This window comes from Schistocerca cancellata, chromosome 8 (assembly GCF_023864275.1).
Source record: "Schistocerca cancellata isolate TAMUIC-IGC-003103 chromosome 8, iqSchCanc2.1, whole genome shotgun sequence".
Lineage (NCBI taxonomy): Eukaryota > Metazoa > Arthropoda > Insecta > Orthoptera > Acrididae > Schistocerca > Schistocerca cancellata.
In genome coordinates this window covers 51876781-51897220 of record NC_064633.1, presented here as the reverse complement: position 1 = coordinate 51897220, position 20440 = coordinate 51876781, and the positions used below count along the sequence as shown (strand labels likewise).

Sequence of the window (20440 nt, the reverse complement as noted above, 5' to 3'; positions counted from 1 at the left end):
TTACCTTATAAATAAATAAAAAACTTTTTTATTTTAAATTCAGTGCATTAGTATTTGTAAAATGACTCTTAGTGTTCATTAAAAAATGACGATCATTCCACTTGGGACCTGTGGAATGGTACATTAGCTTATTTGGTTTATTGATTGGCGACTCCATGTTGTCTTGTGCACTACGACCAGGTAACAGGTATACTTGAAAAAAGAGACAGCATTGGTCGTATATTTTTCTATTGCAAAATCTATGTGATTGCCGTAAGCTTAGTAACAACAGTGCATCCCAATTTGTTATACAATATAGCACTGAAGATGGTCACTCAGTGACAGAAAATCGATTTTGCAATAGAAAAATATACGACCAATGCTGTCTCTTTTTTCAAGTATACTTATTTGGTTTAGTTGTAAATATTTGTCATGTATTGTTGTTTTTCTGACATGTTCCACATCCTGGAGGACCTCCTCACTACGGATCAATTGGAATGAAAGTAAATCTAATCTAATCTAATCTGTAGTGGTCTTTTTCTCTGTACACAACATATTGACATTTTACTTTTACTGGCGTCCATAGTCGTGCAGTATTTTAGAAAGGATAGTACTTTTCAGTGGACTGCTGTTAATACTGTCTATTCATTACGACTGCGATTTCAGCCTTATGCCTATCGTTCTTTTTAAGAGGACATCGTCTTCTTGTCAGTTATGTTTACATATGCCTAGTGTGTAATAATTTTCGTCCCTTACATGTAAGAACGGAGCACTTGACTATCCAAGTCATGTCACCAGTGTGCATAATTTCCACTGTGCACAGGATGTGTGGTCGTTGTTCAGGTAGTCTTTAGTACGCAGCATTCAAGAACGAATCTTATGTGAAGTACAGCAGACGTTTTTTATCTGTGGCACTCAACAGTATGTGCTGATTAAACAAAACACTTCGGAAATGTTTTCTAGAGCATTAGCGAACACAAACTCAAATATGATTTTAAAAAAGGGACTGAAAACTGTACAAGTGTTAATAGAACAAAATAGAAAATTATATCATTCATCATTTAAGACGGCAGGCTCTACAGTAACTACACATGTCAAGAAAAGTTTTGCGTCACTCCTTTATTTCGAAACAGCTGAGTACCTGGCGTTACCCAGCAGTGTATGTGTTCCAGTCTTCTGTTAGTCCATCTCCTTGTCCCCCCTATCTCTCTCCATCTTCTCTCTCTCTGTAGATCTCCTTCCCCTTTCTGACCATTTCCTCCCACCCCCACTAATTCCACCTCCCTGACCCCATCTCTTTGTAAATTCCCTATCTCTGTCTGTGTCCCTCTACTCACCCCCCTCTCTCTGTCTCTCTCCTCCCCCCTCTCCCTGTTCATCTCTTCCCCTTTTCTTCTGTGTCAATCTTCTGCCAAGCCCTCTCTCTGTCCATCTCCTCCTCTTCCATTTCTCTGTCAACTTCCTCCTCCCCCTCTGTCTGTTCATCTACTCCTCCCTCATTTCACCGCTTATCTTTTCCTCATCCTGTATCTGTCCATCTCCTCCTTTTTGTTTCTATGTCCATCTCCTACTCTCCCCTTTCCCTATCTGCTTCGTCCTCTCCTGTCCATCCTTTCTTCTTTCCCTCTGTGACTATCTCCTCTTCCCACAATGTGTGTCCATCTCCTCATCCTCTCTTCCCACAGTACGTTATCACACTCACCTCAGTAGGAGACTGGCGGTTCTAAGCCTACAACATTTTCTTCCAGATTGTAACTGACATGTGTACCAAATTTTACTGAAATCGTTCCAGGAGTTGAGGATAAGCTCTTTACCTGTGGCATTGATCGTATACCCGCACGCCAAATACATTTTGTGGTGTCACGGCCAGACACCACACTTGCTAGGTGGTAGCCTTTAAATCGGCCGCGGTCCGTTAGTATACGTCGGACCCGCGTGTCGCCACTATCAGTGATTGCAGACCGAGCGCCGCCACACGGCAGGTCTAGTCTAGTCTAGAGAGACTTCCTAGCACTCGCCTCAATTGTACAGCCGACTTTGCTAGCGATGGTTCACTGACTACAGACGCTCTCATTTGTAGAGACGACCGTTAAGCATAGCCTTCAGCTACGTCATTTGCTACGACCTAGCAAGGCGCCATATTCAGTTACTATAATCTGAACAGATAATATTGTGAATCATGTACCGTCAAGAGCGACGTTCATCATAAATGGATTAAAGTTGAGTATCAACTTGCTACGCCCGTTTTCTGAATTCTAGTTCCTTGTCATGTTCCAGATCTCACGTCAGTATAGTCCTTCCCTCCTCACGCCAGCCTGCGCGAGCTAAACACGTGCATTTCGGCCTCCTCTAGTAACACGGTGTTGGCTCTTCAGCCAGCACAACACATTTCACATCTATGTAGCATATTTCACGCGTATTTGCGCACGTATTTCATCAGTATGTCTAGTAAATATCGTTCTGCAGATTGATTTTCACGCAATTCAAGATTAATGACGTCGTATCTCGTGAACTATGAGTGTACAAAGATATAATTTTGTAGGTACATCCAGTAGTATATGTACCCACTGTATATTTTCCTATTGCCTGTGAAGTAAGCTGTGAGTAGAGCTAGTGGTAAAGAATTAATACATTAAAATGTCATGTAGGATGCGGCAGTTTCACATGCATGACAGTGTTTATGACATCATAGCTCCTGAACTATGACTTGTACAATGATGCATTTTCCTTGGTACGTTCAACAGCATCTGTGAATATCATCTGCGAAACATGTAGCGAATAGAGGTAGTAGTAAAGAAATAATAAATTCAAAAGTATTGCATGATGCAGCAGTTTCACGCGCATCTTATTGTTCATGACGATATATCTCCTGAACTATGGTCGTACGATGATATATTTTTGTAGGTACATTCAGGGACATATGTAAGTTCTGTCTGCAACATGTGTTGCAAATAGAGTTAGTAGTAAAGAGCATTTTAGTGCATGAACTGCTAAAATGTAGTAAGCGATAGACTTTCTTCCTTCTATCATTCTGTGGGGGGGGGGGGGGGGGGGGTGAGGTCGTCAGAGAGAAAAAGTCATCAGCTGTAGAAGTCCCACTGCAGTCTGCCGTGTTTGTGGTTTCTGGACAGTGGAAGTTGATGCAGTGGTATGCATGGCACCAAATGAGACCATGACAGGTTCGCCCAGCCGTCAAGACCAGTTTGAGACTACTGCAAAATCTCCAGTCACGAATAGCCCCGAGCTTGAGGGCCAATATTCTTCTTCTTCTGTCAATATTATATGAATATATGAAGATGGTATCTGTTTTTTCGGACATGTCCGAAAGAACAGATACTATCTTCGTTTAGGTAAGGCTTACCGGCCAATGGTCTTCTTTAGTGCGGAAGCATTGACACTGCCCGAACTCTTAGGGGAATCTGTAGATTGACGGCCGCGAGTAATGAATATAGTGGGCAGGGGCATTACAAATGTAGTGTGTGGACAGTAAGTTGGTAATGTGGGTCTTACGGGGAGTGTGCCAGAGATAAGTCCCTGCAGTCGTCCTCTCTCCTGTGTCCTGGGTGGCTCAGACGGATAGAGCGTCTGCCACTTAAGCAGGGGATCCCAGGTACGAGTCCCGATCGGGGCACACATTTTCAACTCTCCCCATTGACATTTATCAGCGCCTGTAAGCAGCGAAAGGTCTGGATTTCATTGTGATTTCATTCTGTCAATATTTGTCCTTACTTAACGAACAGTCTGCTTCCCTGCTAAAAGCAAACAAATTCAAATTAAAATGTTAAATGGCTAAATTCACGCTAGTTCTGTTGTCGATAGCACCTTCATTGTTCATTCCACTTCTCCTTAACCCTTTCATGGGCTGTGGGGCATATACTTCATTAAACGTATTTTTTTTACAACGTTTAAGAGTATATGTGTTACCACTTCTGTACGCTCCTGGCATCTGGTGGCAATCCGCTGCGCCAGCTGTTGCTTCTGTTTATTGCCTTCAGGAGTGCGGGAAGTACATATCCCACCAAACAACATCACTGGGAAGTACAGTTACGACCAGTAGTTTCTGGAAGGGGTTGGGAAGCATATGTACCACAAAACTAATCTGTCATTTGTAGTCTTTGGAAAGTATACTCAGCACCAACTTAGGGGTATCCCAAAGCTTTTGGGTATATATCTTACCACGTTTGTCTATGCGTGGCATCCTGTGATAGTACACTGCACTAGGTGTATAAAAACTGCTATAACAGTCAGTTTCTGTTTGTCGTGGGATCACTACTGTTGTCGGAACACATTGCTTTGCTTCTGCAATATACATTATTGTGACTTGCATCAGCTCGTATCTTTATTGTGTGATAATGTTTCAAGGATAATTTTCGCATTGTGGTAAGTAAACTTTAATATCAGTAACAAATATTTGTTAAATAAAGTAAAGGAAAACGTAAAATAAAAGCAGGAAACACTTTTCATAGTTTTTTACGTGTAATGGCAACACATAACAACTCACAAAAGGGAAAGGGGAAATCCATTTACCACCATAGTTTCAATACCTCACACAGGAGCCGTGGTTATATGGTCCAAAATCACAAAAATAAAATAATCAAAAATAAATATAGTCAGTTGATCGCAATTCTAATAGGACAGCAAAAAATTATTTTCGCTGAGTTACTACAAAAAATGCGCACGCTGAAGGGTTAACCTGGACAGCTTTGAGGACTACAGAGACAGATGCTAGGTAAAGTGCGGCGTGTAGGCCGGTGAAATTGTAGCCTGCAGTGAAGCCCTCAACTCTTACGATTGGTATGCAGTTTGGGATTTCCATTGCTAACACCCAGGCCGGACACACTCGAGTCAAGGACCCTGATTAGGATGCCCTAATGTGTGCGCCGCCTTGGATTAGCAACCCAGTCGTGCGTGAAGTACGGAGTTGCCTGTGTGTGGTGCTGTGATTTGTTTTATGCAAGAGTTGGGTGCCAAATAGGTGTGCCGTACTAAAATAGCAGTCGCTGCAAAAGGCTTCATTAAACATACTGTTAAATCGGACTGACAGTGTTTCTGTGAATGTGAAATAATGTTGTGTTATATACAATAATGTTAGGAGCTGAAGATATGGAGTGAAATTTGTACTACGGCGAGGACTTGAAGCACGGCTCGTTGCTTACTAGACAGGTGTGATAGCCATTACACCACCACAGCAGTATAGGTAACGCGGCTGCATGGTCAACGCTAGTCCAGTGCCCTCCCTAACACAAATTTCAGTTCATGTCTTCAGTTTACTTTGCCCTTCTTAAATCGTCATTGGCTAGAGTTGTCAGTGCGGTTGAGTTCCTATACTGCTGTGGTGGTGTAGTGGCTAGCATACATCCCCAGAAAGCAAGGACACCTGGGTCTTCTGCTTCTAACATTATCGTAGATTAGTTTCAGGCTTATACATCTCGAGGAAAATTTAATTATATGAGATCTAGTATAGTGTCACTATAGTTCCATCAGTTGGTATCGCTGAAGAATCGCACATTTCTAAACAGGAACTAGTGGCTGATAAAACTGTTTCGCAAGCAGAATCGTCTTATGAGAATGGTAAAGGAGAAGAAAGCGGAGCAGCCCAACATCATCAAGGAGAAAGAAAATCATCTAAGAAAGACAGCGGTGTTAAAGTTGTCACTGATCTTAGCAATTCGGCAACCTGGAGAGATACTCGTATTATAAATGATAATTTTAGAATAAGAAGAATTCAGGAAGATATGCAAGACATTAGTGAAAAAAATGTAAAGTTTTCCGGGAACAGTGGGACAAGAAGATGTTTTATAGTTTTTCATTGCTGCTATCATCTATCAAATGACGAAAAGTTAAACGGACATGGCTTGCATATTATCGAACGAAAGATAGTGCGTATTACTTTCGTTACAAGTTGTGCAATTCGCGTTCTGGTTCTCTCACAAGAAATGGTTTAAGAGCCTGTAAAGCTTGACAGAATTCTCGCTAATTATGAACTGTCCTATAACCATATTACTGAAATTTGCAATTGGAATGAGCTTTCTCAGAGCATTAAAAACTCAAACTTAATGATAAGGCAACTGATCAGTAAGGAAATTAAAAGTTCAAATGTGTGTGAATCCCTAAGGGACCAAACTGCTGAGGTAATCTGTCGCTAGACTTATTACACACTACTTAAACTAACTTATGCTAAGAACAACACACACACCCTTGACCAAGGGAGGACTCGAACCTCGGGCGGGAGGGCCACGCAATCTGTGACATGACGCCTCAAACCGCACGGCCACTCCGCGCGGCAAGGAAATTAATAGAGATCGGTTTTGTTAAGGTTGTTTTCCATAATATGTGGAAAGAAATAATCCATTACGAGTCGACAATGTTGGGAAATCCAGGTAATGGAAACGTTTTAAGGCAAAAGCTCAAGTTCAATCCAGTATTAAAAGTCCGTATTAATTGTGCTACTATATCTGGGAAACTGACTACTTATTTAAGTAAGGGCATACAAAATGAAATCAGTACCATAATTTCTGATGAGATCATATGTGACATGAAGAATATCATAATCAAAAATAAATATTATTCAACAAATAGTTCAAATGGCTCTGAGCACTATGGGACTTAACTTCTGGCCGACCGAAGTGGCCGTGCGGTTAAAGGCGCTGCAGTCTGGAACCGCAAGACCGCTACGGTCGCAGGTTCGAATCCTGCCTCGAGCATGGATGTTTGTGATGTCCTTAGGTTAGTTAGGTTTAACTAGTTCTAAGTTCTAGGGGACTAATGACCTCTGCAGTTGAGTCCCATAGTGCTCAGAGCCATTTGAACCATTTTGAACTTAACTTCTGAGGTCATCAGTCCCCCTAGAACTTAGAATTACTTAAACCTAACTAACCTAAGGACATCACACACATCCATGCCCGAGGTAGGATTCGAACCTGCGACCATAATAATCGTGCGGTTCCAGACTGTAGCGCCTAGAACCGCTCGGCCACCCCGGCCTGTATTATTCAACACTATTGGACAGTATGCCATATTTAAGACCAAGGAACAATAAAGCGCGCTTTTTAGAACAGTAGACGTGTTTTCCAAACTAGATGCAACTTTTTGACACTACTGGAAAAGGTCTGAATGATTTGTTGTTTCAGATACTGTGTAAGCTTGGCGTACCGCTTCAGACTACCAGATAAAATGTGTTGAGAACGGAAGCAGCACAAAGAGTATGAGGAGTGGCACTCAAGCTCGTATCATCGAAGAAAATCCAAGAGTTCACTATACCCCTTGCAGTGTTCATAAGTTGAACTTGGTCGTTAGTGATGCGGTTAAATCATCTGTAACTGCGCTACATCTGTTTTTCGGCGTAGTTCAACGATTGTTCACAATTATTCTCTGTCTCAGTGTAGCGCTGGAAAGCACTCAAAAATCACGTAAACCTGACTCTGAAGCCGCAACTTGCAAGCAACGTGCAAGACGTTTCCCCATATCCCCATAAAAGACAATTGCGTTAAGTATATATTTGTGCATGCCAGTGTCTGTAGATTCCACAGAACGTAGCTGCCGGCCGAAGTGTTGGTTGGTTGGTTGGTTTGGGGAAGGAGACCAGACAGCGTGGTCATCGGTCTCATCGGATTAGGGAAGGATGGGGAAGGAAGTCGGCCGTGCCCTTTCAGAGGAACCATCCCGGCATTTGCCTGGAGTGATTTAGGGAAATCACGGAAAACCTAAATCAGGATGGCCGGACGCGGGATTGAACCGTCGTCCTTCCGAATGAGAGTCCAGTGTCTAACCACTGCGCCACCTCGCTCGGTGGGCCGAAGTGTCCGTGCGGTTCTAGGTGCTACAGTCTGGAGCCGAGCGACCGCTACGGTCGCAATTTCGAATCCTGCCTCGGGCATGGATGTGTGTGATGTCCTTAGGTTAGTTAGGTTTAATTAGTTCTAAGTTCTAGGCGACTGATGACCTCAGAAGTTAAGTCGCATAGTGCTCAGAGCCATTTGAACCATTCTTGAGCGTAGCTTTTCCAAGTTAAATATTATTAAAAAACTATCTGAGAACTTCCATGAACAACGAGCGCCTAAGAGGTCATAATGGCAGCGGAAAGGAAGAATGCGCGCTGGCTCGACATGAGAAGTTGGTGAAGATCTTCGCTGCTCAAAAAGCAAGAAAAGTGAAGATTTAGATGAGAAATTTTTAAAATAACGTTTCTACAATTTGGTAGAGTTTACCCCATTTTATTTATCGTTAGACAGAATTTGTTAAAATAGGAATATAATTTTGCGTTGTTACAGCGGTGCGTGTAAAACTTATTACTACCTGGTCAGCCGATCTTTTCTCGGAACGATTGTGAAGTTTTACTAACGGGTGATCAACAGTGATGAAGAATTACGAAAACAAAATTCAAGAATGCTTATCAATCGAGTTTATTTCTACGACAACTCCCACCTTTTCTTTTTCTTGGCTGTAAAAGCGGGTTAATGTCTCACACCATCAGGTAATCCAGCACTGAACAGCCACTTTCTGGTTGTTAAAAAATAAAAATAACATTGAAACGTTCCTTCGTTATAACCAGTACAATACCTGTAGTAATTTCTTGTTTCCTCAATTTATATGAAATATTATAAGGATACATTTTTAATACATTACAAAATCGCCAAATGCGTCGTTGCTGTTCAATTTGCAATTAAATAAAAACATTATATCAGACATAGTTTTCAAGGGTAATTTTGCACGTGATATTGCAACGATGAGATCAACTTCGTAACGAAATGTGACGTACAGGAAATTTTCCAAATGTGAAGAGTATTTTGACATATGTAAGGACAGCTTTTCTGAAAGATGTGCAAAAATACTTAGTAATTTACTATAAGAGGCACAACTAAAATCAATTCGAACTGGTTTAGTATTACTGCAATATTAGAAATGCTTAACAAATTTTTAGATTCTATTTTTTCAGTTTGTTTTGTGTTAGTTTTAAGTACAGTTTCGTTCATTTTAAGTGCTTATTCGTATATTTTCGGTGAATATTTTTCAGTGTATGTTTCTAGTATTTTGTGCATATTTTAATGTATAAATGCATACATCTAAGACGGCAAAGCCAGAGATAAACATATAATAAACTCTACACTACAAGTATTCTTACAGCTCGAGCTTACCACGTTCCACTCGACATAAAAAAAAAAATCACTGAATTAAAAGGTGTTTTTGTCAACGAGTGCTATGACTGCGCTGAGTCGTAGGTATGCTAATACTTACTGGCACGTTAGTATACAGATGCAAAGAAATCTCAACCGTAATGTTCATCAAAACTGTTTGAGCTCTGTACACACATAGGAATTCAGACAGACAGACATACACACACACACACACACACACACACACACACACACACACACATATATATACACTCCTGGAAATTGAAATAAGAACACCGTGAATTCATTGTCCCAGGAAGGGGAAACTTTATTGACACATTCCTGGGGTCAGATACATCACATGATCACACTGACAGAACCACAGGCACATAGACACAGGCAACGGAGCATGCACAATGTCGGCACTAGTACAGTGTATATCCACCTTTCGCAGCAATGCAGGCTGCTATTCTCCCATGGAGACGATCGTAGAGATACTGGATGTAGTCCTGTGGAACGGCTTGCCATGCCATTTCCACCTGGTGCCTCAGTTGGACCAGCGTTCGTGGTGGACGTGCAGACCGCGTGAGACGACGCTTCATCCAGTCCCAAACATGCTCAATGGGGGACAGATCCGGAGATCTTGCTGGCCAGGGTAGTTGACTTACACCTTCTAGAGCACGTTGGGTGGCACGGGATACATGCGGACGTGCATTGTCCTGTTGGAACAGCAAGTTCCCTTGCCGGTCTAGGAATGGTAGAACGATGGGTTCGATGACGGTTTGGATGTACCGTGCACTATTCAGTGTCCCCTCGACGATCACCAGTGGTGTACGGCCAGTGTAGGAGATCGCTCCCCACACCATGATGCCGGGTGTTGGCCCTGTGTGCCTCAGTCGTATGCAGTCCTGATTGTGGCGCTCACCTGCACGGCGCCAAACACGCATACGACCATCATTGGCACCAAGGCAGAAGCGACTCTCATCGCTGAAGACGACACGTCTCCATTCGTCCCTCCATTGACGCCTGTCGCGACACCACTGGAGGCGGGCTGCACGATGTTGGGGCGTGAGCGGAAGACGGCCTAACGGTGTGCGGGGCCGTAGCCCAGCTTCATGGAGACGGTTGCGAATGGTCCTCGCCGATACCCCAGGAGCAACAGTGTCCCTAATTTGCTGGGAAGTGGCGGTGCGGTCCCCTACGGCACTGCGTAGGATCCTACGGTCTTGGCGTGCATCCGTGCGTCGCTGCGGTCCGGTCCCAGGTCGACGGGCACGTGCACTTTCCGCCGACCACTGGCGACAACATCGATGTACTGTGGAGACCTCACGCCCCACGTGTTGAGCAATTCGGCGGTACGTCCACCCGACCTCCCGCATGCCCACTATACGCCCTCGCTCAAAGTGCGTCAACTGCACATACGGTTCACGTCCACGCTGTCGCGGCATGCTACCAGTGTTAAAGACTGCGATGGAGCTCCGTATGCCACGGCAAACTGGTTGACACCGATGGCGGCGGTGCACAAATGCTGCGCAGCTAGCGCCATTCGACGGCCAACACCGCGGTTCCTGGTGTGTCCGCTGTGCCGTGCGTGTGATCATTGCTTGTACAGCCCTCTCGCAGTGTCCGGAGCAAGTATGGTGGGTCTGACACACCGGTGTCAATGTGTTCATTTTTCCATTTCCAGGAGTGTATATCATTATTTGCGTTGAGACCCTGCAGGATGACGCAAAGCATTCTGCTTCATTTCAGCATTCTTACATATCTTCCCACGATTCCCTCATTTCTTCTCCATGGAGTCTGTTTCTATTCTCAGTCTACTTTGTCCCTGGATTCCTTAGGACTTCCCTGACCTAACATTCCATTTGTATATCTTGTCGAACTTCTGTTGGATCGATTAGTGCTTTTTCTAGATCAAGTCTGACTTGTGTGATCCACGGTATTGTTGACTTGACCCCTTGCACGTATGTCATAATTCTGTTGGTGAGTCTTGTTGATGGTAGCCTGCTGATGTACCCATAGAACTTTAACCTTCTTCTTCTGGCATCTGCTGCTAGGTTTCGCATTTTTTTTTTGTGGTTCTCCTACAGTGTAATCTACTCGTATATCTCTCTTCTGTCAGCTTTGGGATGATGATATTTCTCGTTATTTTGTGTCTTTATTTCACTCTGCTTTCCATATCGCTTTTCGTATGGAGTGTTAGTTTCTCACTCGCGTACAGTATTTCAGGCTTGATTACTTTGTTGTGGCGTCTGATGTTTGTTTGAATGGACATGCAGTTCATATTATGTACGTCTTGTGCTCTGCTGTAGGGTCTCTCTAGTTTTTGTAGTCGATCCTTCTGTGAGATGTTTTGAAATGTGTATCTTACCGCATTTTGTGTTTAACTTTGGATGTATAATTTTGAGCTGAAGATTTAAGATTTACGGAAAGAGAGTTACAGGCCAATTTTTTGTGCACATTCTTGTAGCATTTCTATGTATTTGGTTGCTGTTGCTTCGTTATCCTAGAGTATCACCATGTCGTGTGCGGAAGCTACATTTGAAATTTCTATTTTGTCTGTGGATCGTCCTAGTCTTGTTGGTTCCCAATGCCCTTCGATTTTCTGTTCTTTTTCGTGCTCTCTCAGTACTTTGTCCAGAAAAGGGTTGACCACTAGTGGGAGTAACGCGGTGCCTTAGCGTACTACATTTTCGATTATGAACGTGTCAGAGATTTCACCCATGAATTTAACTTTGGATGTTGTGCCACCCAATGTCAGTTTGATTAGTCGTAGTGTTATTATGTCGAATCCCTGGTTTTATAAAACGTTGAATAAGAATTATAAGTCAACAGAATAGAATGTTTTCTTGAAATTTATGAAAGTGTAAATGAGTGGACTATCCCTGATGGTCTTGTATTTTAGATTTGTTTTCCATCTTGTTTACTGAAGGATAAGTTTGGAGGTGTGTGTAGTGGACTGGCCAGACACCCAATCCACTATACCCGGTAGCCGAAAAGCACGCGTTAAGCTCACGCAGGCTGGCGTGAGGTCTGGAACAATTAAAGGAGTTGAGTCTAATAAATAAAGTACGTAGTTGATGTAATACTTAACATTAATCCATAATTGGAGAACATCGCTCTTGTTGATACAGTATATAATCTCAATATAAACGTAATGGCGCCTTGATAGGTCGTAGCAAATGACGTAGCTGAAGGCTATGCTAACTATCGTCTCGGCAAATGAGAGCGTATTGGTCAGTGTAGCTTCTCTAGCAAAGTCGGCTGTACAACGGGGGCGAGTGCTAGGACGTCTCTCTAGACCTGCCGTATGGCGGCGCTCGGTCTGCAATCACTGACAGTGGCGATACGCGGGTCCGACGTATACTAGCGGACCGCGGCCGATTTAAAGGCTACCACCTAGCAAGTGTGGTGTCTGGCGGTGACACCACAGTGTGTACCGCGGACATTGTTTGCAATAAGTCACGTACAATTATCTCGTGTCGTTTTTGCGGAAATTTTTCTCTATAACATCCAGTTGTTCATTCATATACTTTTGCCTTACGAAGTTTGCTGCCTGTTTTCTTGACTCGTTGAAATGATATAGGTTTCCTAGGGATATTTTATTGTTGTATTTCTGGAAAGCTTGTTTGCGTCTATCTTGTGCTTTTTAACATGATATGTAGTGCTCTGGCGGCCGGTGTGGCCGAGCGGTTCTAGGCGCTTCAGTCTGCAACCGCGCGACCGATACGGTCGCAGGTTCGAATCCTGCCTCGCGCATGATGACCTTAGGTTAGTTAGGTTTAAGTAATTCTAAGGGACTGATGACCTCAGATGTTAAGTCCCATAGTGCTCAGTGCCATTTGAACCATTTTTGTAGTGCTCTTTTTGCCTGGTATCAGTTCTTTTACTTTTTCTGTGATCTTTCTATACAGTTCTTCCCATGTGTTTGCTTATTGTCTATTCCATTCCTGCTTTATGTTAGATTCTATGCTCTTTTTCGTGTCAAATTTGTCTGTGTGTGTTCTTTTCTGGTTGATTTTGATTCAAGTTAGCTAGTAGTCTGAATCCACGGTCACACCTCGGTGAACCTGAATGGCGTGGATCTATTTCTGGACTGGAGAGGATATCGCTACATGGTCTGTTTGGAATTCTCCCACCTGTTGTATAGATGACCTTCATGTTTTCTGTTTCGGTCACACCTCGGTGAACCTGAATGTCGTGGATCTATTTCTGGACTGGAGAGGATATCGCTACATGGTCTGTTTGGAATTCTCCCACCTATTGTATAGGTGACCTTCATGTTTTCTGTTTCGGTCACACCTCGGTGAACCTGAATGTCGTGGATCTATTTCTGGACTGGAGAGGATATCGCTACATGGTCTGTTTGGAATTCTCAAACCTGTTGTATAGGTGAGGTCACACCTCGGTGAACCTGAATGTTGTGGATCTATTTCTGGCCTGGAAAGGATATCGCTACATGGTCTGTTTGGAATTCTCCCACCTGTTGTATAGGTGACGCTAGTAGTCTGAATTCACGGTCACACCTCGGTGAACCTGAATGTCGTGGATCTATTTCTGGACTGGAGAGGATATCGCTACATGGTCTGTTTGGAATTCTCCCACCTGTTGTATAGGTGACCTTAATGTTTTCTGTTTCGGTCACACCTCGGTGAACCTGAATGTCGTGGATCTATTTCTGGACTGGAGAGTATATCGCTACATGGTCTGTTTGGAATTCTCCCACGTGTTGTATGGGTGACCTTCATGTTTTCTGTTTCGGTCACACCTCAGTGAACCTGTATGTTGTGGATCTATTTCTGGCCTGGAGAGGATATCGCTACATGGTCTGTTTGGAATTCTCCCACCTGTTGTATAGGTGACCTTAATGTTTTCTGTTTCGGTCACACCTCGGTGAACCTGAATGTCGTGGATCTATTTCTGGACTGGGGAGGATATCGCTACATGGTCTGTTTGGAATTCTCCCACCTGTTGTATAGGTGACCTTAATGTTTTCTGTTTCGGTCACACCTCGGTGAACCTGTATGTCGTGGATCTATTTCTGGACTGGAGAGGATATCGCTACATGGTCTGTTTGGAATTCTCCCACCTGTTGTATAGGTGACCTTAATGTTTTCTGTTTCGGTCACACCTCGGTGAACCTGTATGTCGTGGATCTATTTCTGGCCTGGAGAGGATATAGCTACATGGTCTGTTTGGAATTCTCCCACGTGTTGTATGGGTGACCTTCATGTTTTCTGTTTCGGTCACACCTCGGTGAACCTGAATGTCGTGGATCTATTTCTGGACTGGAGAGGATATCGCTACGTGGTCTGTTTGGAATTCTCCCACGTGTTGTATGGGTGACCTTCATGTTTTCTGTTTCGGTCACACCTCGGTGAACCTGTATGTCGTGGATCTATTTCTGGCCTGGAGAGGATATAGCTACATGGTCTGTTTGGAATTCTCCCACGTGTTGTATGGGTGACCTTCATGTTTTCTGTTTCGGTCACACCTCGGTGAACCTGAATGTCGTGGATCTATTTCTGGACTGGAGAGGATATCGCTACGTGGTCTGTTTGGAATTCTCCCACCTGTTGTATAGGTGACCTTCAAGTTTTCTGTTTCGGTCACACCTCGGTGAACCTGTATGTCGTGGATCTATTTCTGGCCTGGAGAGGATATCGCTACATGGTCTGTTTGGAATTCTGCCACCTGTTGTATAGGTGACCTTCTTGTTTTTATGTTTTTGTCCGGATTCCCTGAGGGGTGTTAACATAACCTTCACGTTGTTCTTCTGGAATAGTTCCACGAGTCTCATGCCACTTTTCTTTGTACATCTGTGTGCCGGAAACTTTCACACAGTTTTCTGGTGGCTTTTATCTCTGACGATTTGTGCATTGCAACTACGTAGCAAAAATTTTATGTTGTCTTTGGGGTCTTGGTCGAGAATTTCTCTGTTGACTTAGGGTGTAATTTGTTATCCCCATTCGCGGGTGCGTGTGAGTTGATCACAGTATATTTCTTGTTTGCATACTGTAGGCGCATTATCATTAACTGTTTTTTATGGGGGAGACTCGTCTGATTGAATTGATTATCTGCTCGTGCACCACGGAGGACATATATTTTATTTACCTATCTCTAATGTTAGGCTGTGCAGTTTTCCTACTTGGAGCAGTGTTTTTATGTCAAATGTTCCAAAAAATGTAGGTTTTTTGAATGGAAGTTTGCCGGAGAACTGCGATGTCCTCCGTGATCGTTCCAGGTTCCTCAGAATCCGCGTTTCGGTTTGCCGTCTGTTGACGGGCAGCTTGGTCATCTTCTGGCGTATTGTCGTTATTGCTCCCACATGTCGCGGTTGCTTGTAATCTCGTTGGTGCAGAACAAGCGTTAGTTAGTTCCTGGAGCATTCACTTGCAGCCGCACCCTCTGGGTTGACAGCCGCTGGCAAGGAAGCCTGGATTTACTGTGCTATCTGTTGGTCTGTCCCGAATATTTTATTTCGACAGCATCCATTATACACTACTGGCCATTAAAATTGCTACACCAAGAAGAAATGCAGATGATAAACGGGTATTCATTGGACATATATATTATACTAGAACTGACATGTGATTACGTTTTCACGCAATTTGGGTGCATAGAACCTGCGAAATCAGTACCCAGAACAACCACCTCTGGCCGTAATAACGGCCTTGATACGCCTGGGCATTGAATCCAACTGAGCTTGGATGACGTGTACAGGTACAGCTGCCCATGCAGCTTCAACACGATCCCAAAGTTCATTGAGAGTAGTGACTGGCGTATTGTGACGAGCCAGTTGCTCGGCCACCATTGACCAGACGTTTTCAATTGGTGACAGATCTGGAGAATGTGCTGTCCAGGGCAGCGGTCGAACGTTATCTGTTTCCAGAAAGGCCCGTACAGGACCGGCAACATGCAGTCGTGCATTATCCTGCTGAAATGTAGAGTTTCGCAGGGATCGACTGAAGGGTAGAGCCACGGTCGTAACACAGCTGAAATGTAACGTCCAAAGTGCCATCAATGCGAACAAGAGGTGACCGAGACGTGTAACCAATGCCACCCCATACCATCACGCCGGGTGATACGCCGGTATGGCGATGACGAATACACGCTTCCAACGTGCGTTCACCGCGATGTCACCAAACACGGATGCGACCATCATGATGCTGTAAACAGAACCTGGATTCATCCGGAAAAATGACGTTTTGCCATTCGTGCACCCAGGTTCGTCGTTGAGTACACCATCGCAGGCGCTCCTGTCTGTGTAGCAGCGTCAAGGGTAACCGCAGCCACTGTCTCCGAGCTGATAGTCCATGCTGCTGCAAACGTCGTCGAACTGTTCGTGCAGATGGTTTTTGTGTTGCAAACGTCCCGATCTGTTGACTCAGTCATCGAGACGTGGCTGCAGGATCCGTTACAGACATGAGGATAAGATGCCTGTTATCTCAACTGCTAGTGATACGAGGCCGTTGGGATCCAGCACGGCGTTCCGTATTACCCTCCTCAACCCACCAATTCCATATTCTGCTAACAATCCGAACTTTATCAAAGTCTGAAACGTGATGGTACGCATTTCTCCTCCTTACACGAGGCATCACAACAACGTTTCACCAGGCAACGCCGGTCAACTGCTGTTTGTGTATGAGAAATCGGTTGGAAACTTTCCTCATGTCAGCACGTTGTAGGTGTCGCCACCGGCGCCAACCTTGTGTGAATGCTCTGAAAAGCTAATCATTTGCATATCACAGCATTTTCTCCCTGTCGGTTAAATTTCGCGTCTGTAGCACGTCATCTTCGTGGTGTAGCATTTTAATGGCCAGTAGTGTATATGATGAGCGTGCCCATATCCACGGGATGCAGCGAGTATGGGAATATCAACTCTGAGGTACATGTATAAGCAATCATAATTATAGATTCACGAAAATCATACAAAGTATAAACAAAATTACGTTCTAGAAAAAGAATGTAGGCTTCCCCCAAATCAGAATTCCCAGTAGGTCCCAAAATTCCTTAAACCAGCGCTGGCAACAGTCGGCGCGCCGGAGTCTACCCAGATCAGATGGGAGCGACGCTGCGGCGCTGGCCTGGTCCAGACGCGCTGTGCTCAGAGCCGCCCCCCCCCCCCCCGCCTTCCCCCACCACTGCGCCGCTCTGAGGAGGCGTGTCAGGGGGACAGCCGCACGCCGGAGGCTGCAGTCGTCCGGACACTCAGGCAGGCGTTTTTTGCAACACACCGAGGCCACGTCTGAGACGTGACTACAGCCACATACTTTTATCTGTAGGGCTTCTGCTAATTTACAGTTCCTTATTTTTCTTCATTTCTTAAGTAAGAAGGTTCTGGCTCCCAGAACTCCTGAAGATAGACGTTGACTGTGGATATTGTATCACACACACAGTCCCTTTGACTGTTCAAAGATGTCACTAAACCAGCCCAAAGATGTAGACAACCATGCATGAACAGCGCCTATGTGACGGAGGGGTTCCGACAGTCGATCAGTTTCAGTCATTCCAGCAGGAAGGAGGTACACGGCTCGTGTTGTCTCTAGTTCAACCGTGTCTAGACTGTCAATACCGCAGTTCGATCGCGTCCGCATTGTTACTTTGTGCCAGGGAGGGCTCTCAACAAGGGAAGTTTCCAGGCGTCACGGAGTGAACCAAAGCGATTTTGTTCGGACATGGACCACATAAAGAGAGACAGGAACTGTCGATGACACGCCTCGCTCAGGCCGCCCAAGGGCTACTACTGCAGTGGATGACGACTACCTACGGATTATGGCTCGGAGAAACCCTGACAGCAACGCCACCATGTTGAATAATGCTTTTCGTGCAGCTACAGGGCGTCGTGTTACGACTCAAACCGTGCGCAATAGGCTGCATGATGCGTAACTTCATTCCCGATGTCCATGACGAGGTCCACCTTTACGACCACGACACCGTGCAGCGCGCTACAGATGGACCCAACAACATGCCGAATGGACCGCTCAGGAATGGCATCACGTTCTCGCCGGCCGGAGTGTCCGAGCTGTTCTAGGCGCGACCGCTACGGTCGCAGGTTCGAATCCTGCCTCGGGCATGGATGTGTGTCATGTCCTTAGGTTTTTTTTTTTTTTTCATCAGTCTACTGACTGGTTTGATGCTGCCCGCCACGAATTCCTTTCCTGTGCTAACCTCTTCATCTCAGAGTAGCACTTGCAACCTACGTCCTCAATTATTTGCTTGACGTATTCCAATCTCTGTCTTCCCCTACAGTTTTTGCCCTCTACAGCTCCCTCTAGTACCATGGAAGTCATTCCCTCATGTCTTACCAGATGTCCTATCATCCTGTCCCTTCTCCTTATCAGTGTTTTCCACATATTCCTTTCCTCTCCGATTCTGCGTAGAACCTCCTCATTCCTTACCTTATCAGTCCAACTAATTTTCAACATTCGTCTATAGCACCACATCTCAAATGCTTCGATTCTCTTCTGTTCCGGTTTTCCCACAGTCCATGTTTCACTACGATACAATGCTGTACTCCAGACGAACATCCTCAGAAGTTTCTTCCTCAAATTAAGGCCGGTATTTGAGATTAGTAGACTTCTTTTGGCCAGAAATGCCTTTTTTGCCATAGCGAGTCTGCTTTTGATGTCCTCCTTGCTCCGTCCGTCATTGGTTATTTTACTGCCTAGGTAGCAGAATTCCTTAACTTCATTGACTTCGTGACCATCAATCCTGATGTTAAGTTTCTCGCTGTTCTCATTTCTACTACTTCTCATTACCTTCGTCTTTCTCCGATTTACTCTCAAACCATAATGTGTACTCATTAGACTGTTCATTCCGTTCAGCAGATCATTTATTTCTTCTTCACTTTCACTCAGGATAGCAATGTCATCAGCGAATCGTATCATTGATATCCTTTCACCTTGTATTTTAATTCCTCTCCTGAACCTTTCTTTTATTTCCATCATTGCTTCCTCGATGTACAGATTGAAGAGTAGGGGCGAAAGGCTACAGCCTTGTCTTACACCCTTCTTAATACGAGCACTTCGTTCTTGATCGTCCACTATTATTATTCCCTCTTGGTTGTTGTACATATGGTATATGACCCTTCTCTCCCTATAGCTTACCCCTACTTTTTTCAGAATCTCGAACAGCTTGCACCATTTTATATTGTCGAACGCTTTTTCCAGGTCGACAAATCCTATGAAAGTGTCTTGATTTTTCTTTAGCCTTGCTTCCATTATTAGCCGTAACGTCAGAATTGCCTCTCTCGTCCCTTTACTTTTCCTAAAGCCAAACTGATCGTCACCTAGCGCATTCTCAATTTTCTTTTCCATTCTTCTGTATATTATTCTTGTAAGCAGCTTCGATGCATGAGCTGCTAAGCTGATTGTGCGATAATTCTCGCACTTGTCAGCTCTTGCCGTCTTCGGAATTGTGTGGATGATGCTTTCCGAAAGTCAGATGGTATATCGCCAGACTCATATATTCTACACACCAACGTGAATAGATGTTTTGTTGCCTCTTCCCCCAATGATTTTCGAAATTCTGATGGAATGTTATCTATCCCTTCTGCCTTATTTCACGGTAAGTTCTCCAAAGCTCTTTTAAATTCCGATTCTAATACTGGATCCCCTACCTCTTCTAAATCGACTCTTGTTTCTTCTCCTATCACATCCGCCAAATCTTCACCCTCATAGAGGCTTTCAATGTATTCTTTCCATCTATCTGCTCTCTCCTCTGCATTTAACAGTGGAATTCCCGTTGCACTCTTAATGTTACTACCGTTGCTTTTAATGTCGCCAAAGGTTGTTTTGACTTTCCTGTATGCTGAGTCTGTCCTTCCGACAATCATATCTTTTTCGATGTCTTCACATTTTTCCTGCATCCATTTCGTCTTAGCTTCCCTGCACTTCCTATTTATTTCATTCCTCAGCGACTTGTATGTCTGTATTCCTGATTTTCCCGGAACATGTTTGTACTTCCTCCTTTCATCAATCAACTGAAGTATTTCTTCTGTTACCCATGGTTTCTTCGCAGCTACCTTCTTTGTACCTATGTTTTCCTTCCCAACTTCTGTGATGGCCCTTTTTAGAGATGTCCATTCCTCTTCAACTGTACTGCCTACTGCGCTATTCCTTATTGCTGTATCTATAGCGTTAGAGAACTTCAAACGTATCTCGTCATTCCTTAATACTTCCGTATCCCACTTCTTTGCGTATTGATTCTTCCTGACTAATGTCTTGAACTTCAGCCTACTCTTCCTCACTACTATATCTTGATCTGAGTCTATATCTGCTTCTGGGTACGCCTTACAATCCCGTATCTGATTTCGGAATCTCTGTCTGACCATGATGTAATCTAAT

The 20440-nt window shown here is 44.2% G+C and overlaps 1 protein-coding gene across 1 annotated transcript in view; it reads left to right on the top strand.

Annotated features, from left to right (window-relative positions):
* LOC126094427 (uncharacterized) overlaps nt 1–20440 on the top strand; it is a 304150-nt gene that overhangs the window by 67768 nt on the left and 215942 nt on the right. The window lies entirely within an intron of this gene.